Below are 12,534 nucleotides of genomic sequence, written 5' to 3'. Positions count from 1 at the left end.
TTTACTTTTGTATGTTGTTGGGTTTTTGTTTCGGATTTAATGGGGGAGCTGTTTAGTGTTGTTTGGGATAGAACCAAGCCCTTGGACATGCTAGGTACATACTCAGACACAGAACCATATGTCCTATTTTATTTTTATTTATATTTGGTTTTGTTTATATTTTGCAACAAGGTTTCACTGTGCAGTCCAGGATAACCTTGAATTCTAGGTTATCTTACCTTGTCTCCGTGGTGTGTAGATTATAGGAGGATACCAGTACAGGACTGTTTAGAACATGTATGTGCATTTTGATTAAAATTATAAAATAAACAACCATTTAAGTCACTATCTAGTCTTGAGACATATTTTCAGATGCCCAAAAGCCACAAAGTGTGCCACTTCAAGATTATATCTCTCCTTCACTACCAGAGAACAATCATTTCCTCCGTTTTATTATCGTGATCCTCAGACACACTATGAATGCATTTATACAGTATGCTTCTTGTTTCTTCTCAGAACAATATGTTGTTCTATTTTTTTCCCTCTTAGTGATCTGTAAAATTGGTAGATTAAAGAAACTAACATTAATTAGTTTTTATGGCAAATATTTTTCCAGTTTCAACATTAATATTTTTGCCTTTTGTTTTGTGACTTTCTTGAATGTTAATATTCTTTTTGAGTTTTTTCACGTTACTCCCAACATTCAAATTGCTTAAAAGCCAATTTTAGGAGTTGTCATGTGTAGGGTAATAATGACATAAACTGAATTATAAATTAGTCCCCTACCTTTTTCAAAGTCTATGAGAGCATTCCTAAAAAGAAGCCCTGCAGATGCTTGTGTGTTGTGAGTTTGAATTGTCAAAACAAAAGTATATTTAAGTTACTTCTGCCTCCTCCCTTTAGTCTCCTGAAAAACCAACATGTAGAAAAGTTTTATTACAAAAGAACATTACCTGGTGAAGCATACGGATACCTCTCTCCAAGTCACCTTCTAACCAACAGCGCTCATCTTGCTGAAGCCACTGTATCACAGGGTCACTTTACTATGAACCATTGGCTTGCAATAACAACATTAAGCAGATTTACTTGGACATTTTCTAAGCTTATTTGCCTTAACCAGTAATAATGATCGGGTGTGATGGCACAAACCTGTGATTCCAGCACTTGAAAGACAGAGGCGGGAAGATTGGAGCAAGTTTGGGGCCAGCCTATTGAGACTCTGTCTTCAAACGAAACAATCCTATACTGTTATTTTTATAGGATACTTGAAATATAATCTAAGCAAACCACTTAAATATGAGTTGGTATTTTAGCATATAAGAACAGTCTCTGTGAAATGGTCCATGTGAACCTAGCCCCTGCTTAGTTCTCAGCAAAATGACTTCAAGTAAGCCCACAAAGACACACTGGGCAAATCTAAACGGTAACACTGAGAGGTCATAGAGAGCAACCAGCCATGCAAGTCTTTCTTAGTTTCTTAATATGTTCTGGTTTCCCTATCTGTTATAAAGTTGTTTACAAATGACCAAGCAAGGTTAACTAGTGAAACATCAAACCAATTCTGCTACTTTGTTTCAGCAGCCGGAGGACTGAAAAGTACAGACCAGACTTGGTCGGTTGTCAGCCACCTTTCCATGGTTCCTTTAGCATCACAAGAACATTCAGATGAGATCCTTTCATATTAGAATAACAGAAATCTGCAGACTGTCCCTTGTATTATGTTTACAGATGATCTACTTTTACAACGCTTATTGTTTTCAACAAAACAACTTCTTAAATATGCAACCAAATGCTGGTTATAGACCTGAAAAACTAGAGAATTTTAGAAGCTATCTTAATGTTTACACTCTTCTATTTATAATGCTTTGAGGAAACTGCTTAGCCTGGTCTGCTTCTAGAAAGTAGATAATCACTTTCTTCCTTTTCTTTTTTCTTTCTTTTTTTTTTTTTTTGTTTGTTTGTTTGGTTGGTTTTTGGTTTGGGGAGGCTTTTTTTTGGTTTTTGGTTTTGAGTTGTTTTTTTGTTTTGTTTTGTTTTGTTTTGTTTTGTTTTGTTTTGAGACAGGTTTCTTAACGTAGACCAGGCTGTCTTCACAGACATCTACCTGCCTCTACCTTCAGAGTGCTGGAATCAAAGATGTACATCACCATCACCCAGGGGTAATTACTTCTAAGACATTAAGAAGTCTTCTTTACTGTCTCAAAAACCAAAATCTTCTTAGAGTGTCTGACTTTTATCACCTTCTTCGGAAAATGAAGAATGTGGTCTGGGCACACGTTCACCATCTTTCTCTCCTGGTTATGAGGGCAGATGCGATGTGACTGGCTGCCTGCTATCTTGACTTCCCCAGCCTAACTCTTAAATTGTGAACTGAAATAAACCCTTTCTCCCTTGAGTTGCTTGTGCCATGGTATTTTAATCACAGCAACAGGAAAAGAAACTGAGACAGCTACATATCTTCCTGTCCCCGTGGGGTTCTGTACATCTCACAAACAAAGACACTGACTGGTAAGCCAAACTATCTTTTCTTAAATGTATAGCAAAGAGTCCCAGAAGACTGAGATAATAGCTCCCTATTGATTAAGAGCAGGTGCGTTTATGGCCTTTTATGAAGGGCTTCAGAGTTCTGAGCTCAGGATTTCTTTCCTACTGTGCAAGCAGGTGTCTGTCACCTGGTCTCCCCCCCTCCCACTCCTCGGGTAACAGCAGCACATGGCTCCTATTGCTGTCAACTAGGCCATATTTTCTGACCCCAGATTCTCCTGTCTCCTGCCAGACCCATGACGATACAGTGGCCTAACTTCTTAGCTTGCAAGACAAAATCTCAGAACCTTCATTGGTTGTAACTAGACATGGGCAGCAGGCATGTCACATTTCTGTAGAAAGATAGACTATGACTATTTGAGTGAGCATCTTTGATTTTTATTGTGGTATCCCTTTAAAATGTAAAAAACCATTCTGAGTTTGCAGGCTATACAAAAGCAGTTTGTGGGCAAGATTTGGCCCATAGGCTATAGGTTACTGGACTCCACTACAGATCCCTGGTCTGAGGGCTGCACTGCTGTCTCAGGCATATCCCAGAGTTCTGAGTCAGTACAGTTGTAGGCATTTCGTCTAGGCTCCGCCCCACAGTTACCTGGCAACAGCCAGGTATGCCTGACTCACTCTCTTGCTCTTGCTCTCTCCTCTTGCTCCTGCTCCTTACCCCAGCCCTCTCTCTCTCCACGTGCTCATGGTCTCCCCCCTCCCCCCTTCTCTGTCTCATACCTCAGAGGGGAAGGGATGCCTCAGCATGGGCCCCGCAGAGGCACCCCCTTACCCTACACCATACTGCGCCTCCACCAAACATATTCCTTCCTTTCTTTCTTTTTATAAAACACAACAGCTTCTTTTCTCTTAAAAAAACAAAAACAAAAACAAATCTTTTATTCATTCTTTGACAACTTCATGCATGTTTCCATCGATCCCGTCTGCCCCACCTCCCGGAGCCACTCCTCTCAGACACACCCCGGATGTCTCCTTCCCACTGCCACATCCGCTCCTTTTCAGTTTCTTTTTTCAAATATGATTTTCCTATGAGACTTAATAAAATGAATCCTGTACAGCTATACATCTGCTTACCTACAAACTGGATCATGATCAGAAGCTATTGTGTCTTCAAAATTTTCTTCTGTAAAACGTTATCATCCTGGGTACGCCTCCTAAGAATCCACTAATGGCGGGGCAAACAGCTGTGACTCAGGCCTCAGGCAGCCTTTGTGATTTCCATTCTGTAACATAACCCTTGCAGTAATAACTGACATTGAGTTTTATTGGAAAACTTATCTCAGTATATTTTTCTCAGGAAGAGGTTGTATTTTCATCTGTGAGATTTTTAGAGTTTGTGTAAGCAGAATTACCCAGATAATAAATGTAGGGTCAATAGTATTGAAGTGTTAGACCAGTGCTTTTCAACTTGTGGGTCCAGACCCCTATGGGGGTGTGTGTGTGTTATCAAACGACCCTTTCACAAGGGTCACCTAAACCATCAGAAAACACAGATATTTACATTATGATTCATAAGGGTAGCAAAATTAACTGTTATGAAGTAGCAACAAAAATAGTTTTTTGGTTGGAAGTCACCACAATATGAGGGAGGAGCCGTATTAAAGGGTCACAGCATTAGGAAGGTTGAGAACCACTGTGTTAGACTAGTTTAATCAACTTTCCACCTGAAAACACTTAAGATGTTTTTTTAAAGGTGTGAGGATTGGCTGGGTGTGGTGGCTTGCATCTCTGATCCTAGTTGTCAGGGAGCAGAGGCAGACATCTATGAACTTGAGGCCAGCCTTCAGTGAGCTTAAGCTATATAGTGAGTCCTTATTGGAAAAAAGAAAAAAGGTGAGAGGATATCTGAAAGTTAACTCAGAAAATCTGGGAAACAGGGCTGCTTTTCCCCTGGGAACAAATAGGCCAGCCTGGTTAGGATTTCCTGCCTAGTTCTGGTTCCTAGCCACCACACTTGGGGCTGTGTATGTTTATTGGTTTACATGAGGGGGAAAATCACAGGAGAGTGATTACCAAGTAGCCAATGGAATCAAATACTGATGTATCTTTTTTTTTGGAAGGTAAGGTGACTGGAGAATGGAGAGAGTGTTTGAAGGACTGTAAATACTGAGGGAAATTAGAAGTTTGTAAAAAAAAAAAAAAAAAAGACTAGAATCTGAACCCGGGACACAGACATACTCTTGATATAGGGATTGGAGCTAGGCAGTGAGATTTCCAGAGATGGAAAAGAGAGCTCAGGAAGGAAGGGAAGCACTTTTGCTTTCTTTCTCAGTTTGGTGTTAATGCAGATAAGGAACAATCCTATTTCTATTACAAATTACAGATTACTTGTTGTGTCCCAAACTACCATATTTAGGGGGTTATTCTAAGCCTTGACCATGTCTGTATAGCATCAAAATATGCAAAAATTAAATTTGTGTAAAGATACCATCTCTGTTACAGAACAAGCACATTTTAAAAAATGTGTGTGTGAGTGTGTGTGTGTGTGTGTGTGTTAGCACCAACAACATAGAAGTTTCAGATAACATTTTCAAATTTAGGATTGTGCGGATATGCACATCTGTGACCCTCAGCCTTGCTCCTGTTCAAGAGGATTCAGAGTTCCAGATCTGCCTGGGCTAAGCAAAGAAGACCCTGTCTCAAGAACAAACAAATACAACCACACTGCCATTTAATCTCCAATTAAAGGTTTTTTTTTTTAAAGAAAGAATAGCCCTACTGTTCTGTACTCCATAAGCCATAGACAAATACAATACTTTTAGAGTCTCTTAATCTGCAAGGTAAATAAATTAGGCTACTTGCATGAACACACGAAGAGAGTCAGTCTGTTGGTAAGCTCTTCAAATACCCAGGGGATGACATTTTTAGTATCTCCCTTATCTAAAACTGAAAGCAACATGGACGATGCCCTGAAAAGAATTCTCTATAAGATGCATGGAAGTCCCCCCCATCCCCACTCTCTTACGTTGTCACCAGTTGTAGCTGCATCCATAATGTGTGTCTTACAGTCACAAGGTTCCGAGCTTCACACACACACACACACACACACACAGAGAGAGAGAGAGAGAGAGAGAGAGAGAGAGAGAGAGAGAGAGAGAAGAAAGGCTCTCTTTTCAAAAGGCAAAGCTCCCCTGTGGGGAATTTAAAAGCTCTGACTCACAGTCTCTCAGGCAGAACTTCCATGTAACTTTAAGTAAGTCGGTTGGCCTGGGGCTGCTGCCATGACTGCACTCTAACTTACCAGCAGGAAAATGTTGATATTTAGTAGCCGGGTGTGACTTCTGCTCAACCTTTTGTGCAGTCAAACGGCATCCTCTTTTCCATTGTTGGCAGGCGTATGTTTGTGTAGGCTATACCATAGCAGATTGAGCAGCCGTGACTAGGATCAAGTATTCTTGAACTCAAGTCTGCCTGCTGTTTATCACTGGTGTCTGGAAAGATCACCTTCTTGGTGTCTTAATTTCTCTAACTGTAAAAGAAGATGACTGTGTTGACCATAAAAAAGGCTATACAGTTCAGGATTTCAATAAGTTTTCAAGTAGACATTAGGAATGAAGAATAATGAATTCAGCCTTTGCTGATCATATGCCGTCCTGGTTCTTGGTGACCATTAAGATCACTTTAGTGTATATTGAGATATACAAATGGACAAGGCACAGATGTCACAAGCAAACACAATGTGACATACCCTCTGTAGTGGCCAGCCTGGTAGGTAAGTGAGAGGCCCCAAAGGAGTCCATCATTGACCTAGACATGTCAGTGCTCAGTTGATGATTGCTGTCTTCAAACTCAGGACCAAAATGAGAAAGCCAAATATAAAACCACCCTCACACCATCCAATCACAAGGGATCTCTACTTCTGGTTAGCCTAGTGCCCCTCGCCTCTCAAGCAGTTTCCAACCAGAGCATACTGAAACATTCCTTCTTTTATCATAAAGCCCCATAACATGGAACCCTACTCTGCCTGCTTTTGAAGTGGCGTCTGATTCTCTTGTATGACAACCCCAGGGGGAATTATTTAAGCCTCTGATTATCCACATTTTGTGGTCTTTATTTCTATGCTATCTGTCCTATTTGTTTTCTATTGCTGGGAGAAACACCATGATCAAAAGCAAGTCGGGGAGGAAAGGGTTTATTCATTTTTTTATGGTTTTACAGTCCATCTTGAAGAGAAGCACTCAAGCAGCTGCCTGGAGGCAGTTTCTAAATAAACCAAAGCAGAGGCCGTGGAGGAGTGCTGCTCTTTGACGTGCTCCTCATGGCTTCCTCAGCTTGTTTTCTTATACAACCAAGGTCCACTTGCCTGGGAGTGGCACCGCCCACAACTGGCTGAGCCCGCTAATATCAATCATCAATCAAGAAAATGCTCCACAGGCTTGCCTATAGGCCAAGCTGATGGAGGCATTTTCTCTAGTGAAGTTCCCTCTTCCCAGATGACCTCTAGCTAGTGTCACATTGACAAAATGCTGAGCAGCACAGTATCTCTCCGGCTTTAAAACAAACATACAAACAAACAAACAAACACAAATTACACACTTTCAAATGGACATCTATATCTACATATATATCTACTTATTTTGTGAAATTTTTTCCCTTTCTTTTTCCAGTGTTGGGGATGAAACCCAGGGTCTCACTTATTTTAGGCAAGCGCTCTACCACTGTTCTGTATCCCTGGCTCTACACTATGGACTTTTATAAGCAAAGTAGTCCCTGTGTTCACATAAACATGCACATACCTACATCTGTGCTCTCATGTCCTGTCGTCTTCCGATTTCAGCTCTCTGATACTCTCCCAGAGCGCCACAGTCTAAGATAGAACTTTGATCCTGGAGTCCACTTTCTACTCCCGGGCCCTCAGGACCTTCCTCCTTTAATTCTCTTTGCTGCAGTTGATTCTGTATGACCGTGGCTACTTCCCTCCCTTAGAGCTGCTAAGAATAGGAACTTGCAGCCTGCTTCCCTCAGTGCAGGTTGGAGGAGGCCTGGGGATACCCAGGAGGCGCTGGCTTCAGTTTAGTCTGTCTTGTGTATCTTCAGCTAAACTTCCTCCTTACTGACTTGTGACAAACTGCGAATCTTACTCATGGTGAATTTTTTCATCTTGAGTCAGGTTTTCGGTTGTATGTAAAGAATGTTTTCCAGTGAGAACACATGTCAACCTTAGAAACTGGTTTGTGAAGGAAGTGAGATGAAGTTAAATGCTTCATTTATCTTTTCTTTTCTAATTAAATAGTTTGGGTGAATTTTGCAGTCACCCAAATAAATAGTGTCCCTCCCTAGTATGTAACAAAACATTCAGAATTGATATGCCTGATGGTAAGTGTAAGATTTACTTGGTTTTGTTTGTGTTATGGGTGTGTGTGTGTGTTTCCAGGGGTGGGGATGGGGTTTACACTGGGATTGAACCCAGAAATTCATGCATGCTAAGCGTGTATATATATTCTTTTGCTCAGTCACGTCTCCAGCTTTGTAAGAATTACCTTTAAAATCTTAACTTTGGGCCCAGCATGTACTGTATACCTTTAATTTTAGCATTCAAGAGGCAGAGGGAGGTGGATCTTTACAAGTTCCAGGACAGCTAGGACTATATAAAGAGACTCTGTCTCAAAATCTTAAAAGAGCAAAATGATGTGACGTTTGAGGCTGGAGGTGGTATGGGGCTCAATAGAAGAGTAACTTCCCACTATCCTGGCCCCTGGTTCATCTGCTTCACCACAGGAAACAAACGTTGCCATATCTGACTTAGCTGACAGTTTTCATGAACTACTGCAGCTTCTAGACCCAGTATAAACAATTTACTGAAGTATTGTAGTATAGACTCTAGGGTAGTATAGTTAGGCCTACATTTGAATCCTTACTCTGTTTCAGTGAACTGGGAGAGTTTCCTGAATTTGAGTCTAGCTTATATCTGTAATGGAGAAGAGACTGCTTACATCATAGGGTTTGTGATGGAGGAAAATATTATCCTCCACCCTCAGGATCACTATTTTAGAATTGTTAATTAATAATTAATTAATTTTTATTAATGTTTTTATTGAGTGACATTGTTTAGATGAGAATTTACATGCAAGTTTGTGTGTGTGCATGTGTATGCATGTTTGTGTGTGTGCATGTATTTATACAATGTAGAGGCCAGAAGTCAATATCAGATATTCTTTTATCTTGCTCTCCACCTTATATTTTGAGGCAGGTTTCCTCATTAAACATTTGGCTTATCAATTTGCCTAGCTTAGCTTGTTAATAAACTCCAAGGAATCAAGGAAATACTTGTTCAACACTGGAGTTACAACCGGGTACCATTTTCCCTCGAAAGCTAGGGCTCTGAGTTCATGTTCTCCTGCTTGTACAGACTTTATTCACACTTTAATGACAGCCATCTCCCTAGCCCTGAGGTTATAATTTAAATGAAAAAAAAAGACAAGATAATAATTTAGGTATTTACTTTCCTGTGTAGGAACACAGAGAAAAATATGAGTCTCTAGAGAGCAAAAGACGGAGACTTACATGCCTAACTTCAGAGAAGAGGAAGAGAGAGAAAAGGCTACTTTGGGAAAAACAAATAAGTAGCCAAGGGAACAGAGGAACGGCAAGGTTTGGGGTAGTGTTTGTTTTTACAGGTGTCAGTGGTCTTTTCTGTGTCTGGCCAGTACAATTCCATTCAACAAGATTTATGACGGGCTTCTAGGAGTTTCTGCCTCTAGTCAGATAAGGGAGGGTCTGAAAAGAAGTTTTCCTGCATCTGTTGAATCTCAAGTGTCTGCCGTTCAATCTGTGCACCCATCTGGAGTCTCATGAGAAAATTTGTAGACTGCTGTTAGGGTAACTAAGGTCACCTAGCTGTGCTCTGAGCACAACACCCCATAAATACTTGCTTTTATTTCTGATAGTCAAACACTGAGCCTTCTTCACTGATACTGAAGTCGATAAGAAATTATGGTGAATTTTTTGTTCTACATCGACCAACATGCTAGACCTCAGCCAGTCTGTCTCTTACTGGACCAACATCTCCTCTTTAGATACTAATCATCACCGTTTGCTCATGCTCAGTTCTAGTCTCAGTGTCTCAGTTTCCAAACTAACTTATTACAGGTTTAGAATCCATTGTAATTGTCTTAAATAATCAGAGCAACTAAAGAAAATTAACGTCTGCTAAGATTTCTTCTTACCTTAACTAGTTTCTGTCTGGCTTCTCATGAGTGAGACTCTGGGATGTCATTCAAGGGCTGGCTGTTTTTCACCTACAGCCTCTTTGTTTGACTTCTTAGAGGAGAAACAGAATTCTATCTTTGCATTGGCATTCCCCTCAGCAAAAGTCATTTATAAATGTTTGCCATCCAGTGGAATGCTGAAGGTCAATGGGGAAAAAATGCATCTTGTCAACACACATCATGGTTTTTGCTATTCGAGAGCGTCAGGTCTTTTTCATGTCTCTGTGGAGGAACAGAATGAGCAAAATCTTGATATGGTAAAGATGGGTCAGAATATTTGTGTGATTGACTGCACGTTTATGTCCCTGCACAAGTTATATGCTGAAACTTAATTTTAAGCATTTGTATTTCAAAATAGAGCCTTTGGGAGGCAAATTCTTCCTGAAGGGATTAGTGATCTATCTCACAAGAACAGACCAGAAAGCTAGCTAGCACTCATTTCACTATTTGAAAATTTAAGAAATGTCTGCAACTCATAAGATAACCTTTACCATGTTGACACCCTAATCTTGGACTTGCAACATTCAGAGTTTTGAGAAATAATTTTGTATATTTTAATAAGTTACCTAGTTTGAGGCACTTTGTGACAGAGGTGCAAACTGACTTATATAGCTTGAAAATGAGGTTGTATTGCTTATAGCAGGTATGGAATTCCTTGAAGCATATAAACTGCCTATGCAGTCTTTGGACTAAATTTGACAGATAAATGTCTGCTTTACTTTGTGGAGTTTGTTGTTGTTTGGTTGGTTGTTTTTTTTTTTTTTTCTTTCAGATAGACAGGGTTTCATTCTGTAGCTCAGGCCTGGCCTTTAACTCATCATGTACCCAATATAGGCCTTGAACTTGTGGCAATCTTCTTCTTTTATCTTTCAAGGACTAAGATTAGATATATGAGCCAACATACTCAAATTGATTTACTATGTGTGGTGGTTTGAATAGGTTTGGTCCCCACAGATTCATGCATTTGAATTCTTGGCCCACAAGGAGAGACTATATAGGAGGTGTGGCCATGTTGAAGGAAGTGTGTCACATGGGGGTGCGCTTTGAGGTCTCCTATGCTCAAGCTCCACTCATTGTGGAAATCCAGTCTCCTCCTGGCTGCCTGAGGATCAAGATGTAGAACTTTCAGTTCCTTCTCCAGCACCATGTCCACCTGTATGCTGCCATGCTTCCTGCCATGATGATAATGGGCTAAACCTCTGAAACTGTAAGCCAGCCTCAATTAAATGTTTTCCTTTATAAGAGTTGCCTTGGTCATGGTGTCTGTTCACAGCAGCAAAACCCTAACTAAGACGCTGTGTTTGGGAAAACAATTACTTATAACAAAGACTTGTTTGAGATGTGTGATTGTGAAGGAGAGCAAACAAGGGGATTCTCTTCCCATTTTAAAGTAGTAATTACTAGACAATTATGCAAAAGGTATAAATGCATAAAACTGTTTACAAATTTCTAAAGTTAGCAAGTACTTTATCACGTTATATCCTCAACCCATTAAACCCATTAAAATCATTTTAAAAATACTTTAGTCACTTAATATGAAAATCTCATTCCATTTTAAATGATGAGAATTCCATTTTGATTTGCCCAAAGAAGAAAACATATAATGCTATTCCCTGAAGAATCATAAATTCCTAATTAGTGAGACCACCAAGGAAGTGAATTCTAGACCTTCAAGCCTGTCTTTGATCCTTCAGTAGAGTTGAATAAAAATACGGCCGGCATCCAGCTAGCTTGCCAAACAGCTGGCAAAATGCAAGAGAAAGAACTAGTTTGACAACCTTGGGAAATATTTATCATAAGTGAGTGATCTCAGTTTCCAATTAAGTGAATGATTAGATTATTTTAACTCCAGTTCACATCTTCATTTGATAAAGTCATTTCATAATAGAGAATTGTTTATGTATACGAGAACAAAGATCACTTTTTAAAAAAAAATTATTCATTCCATTAGTTTATATCTCAAATGATATTCTACTTTCCTCCTCATCCAACCCCCCCCATCCTATGATAATTCTGTATTTATCGACAAGGAATTTGTTTCTGGTTTATTGGCAGCTTTTTGTTTTTTGTTTTTGTTTTTTGTTTTTTTGTTCTTCGAGACAGGGTTTCTCTGTATAGCCCTGGCTGTCCTGGAACTTACTCTGTAGACCAGGCTGGCCTCGAACTCAGAAATCCGCCTGCCTCTGCCTCCCAAGTGCTGGGATTAAAGGTGTGCGCCACCACTGTCCGGCTAACTGTAGGATTCAAATAAATGTGACAACTAACTCCATATTTCACAGTTTCAAGGCATATGTTGAAAAAGTAACCCATGTCAAGATTGGGACTGTGTTACTTAAAACTTTTAGTTTTAAGTATTTGAAAATTGACTGAAAGGAGTTAACATATCTTTCCCTGCTCTGCATGCTCTTGAATCTGGAGATTACATTTAGTCTCATGATCCCCTGGCACCTTATTTCTTCTTAAATGAAAACTGTGTAAACTCTGCCCTTTCAACTTGAATGACTGGTCCTCTCAGTCTCTCTGGGACAAATATTTACAAGAGGAGAAGTCAGAAAGAGGTGTTGATAGCTGAGTCACTAATGGGCTCTAATCTGCCTCCTGAAAGGCTTGATCTAGAAGGATGTTATGGACTTGAGAGAATGAAGCACCCATGTCTCCTTTCTCCTGGGTTACTGGAAAGAGTGAGAGCTGAGGCCAAGGCAAGCCAACCCTGGGACCCAGGCCAGCGTTGAATTCTGTTATAACAGGTAACAGGTAGCCACATCGAAGGGCAGCGTTGAATTCTGTTATAACAGGTGAC

Source organism: Grammomys surdaster, unplaced genomic scaffold (genome assembly GCF_004785775.1).
Source record: "Grammomys surdaster isolate TR1022 unplaced genomic scaffold, NIH_TR_1.0 278, whole genome shotgun sequence".
NCBI lineage: Eukaryota > Metazoa > Chordata > Mammalia > Rodentia > Muridae > Grammomys > Grammomys surdaster.
This window is presented reverse-complemented; position numbering follows the sequence as displayed.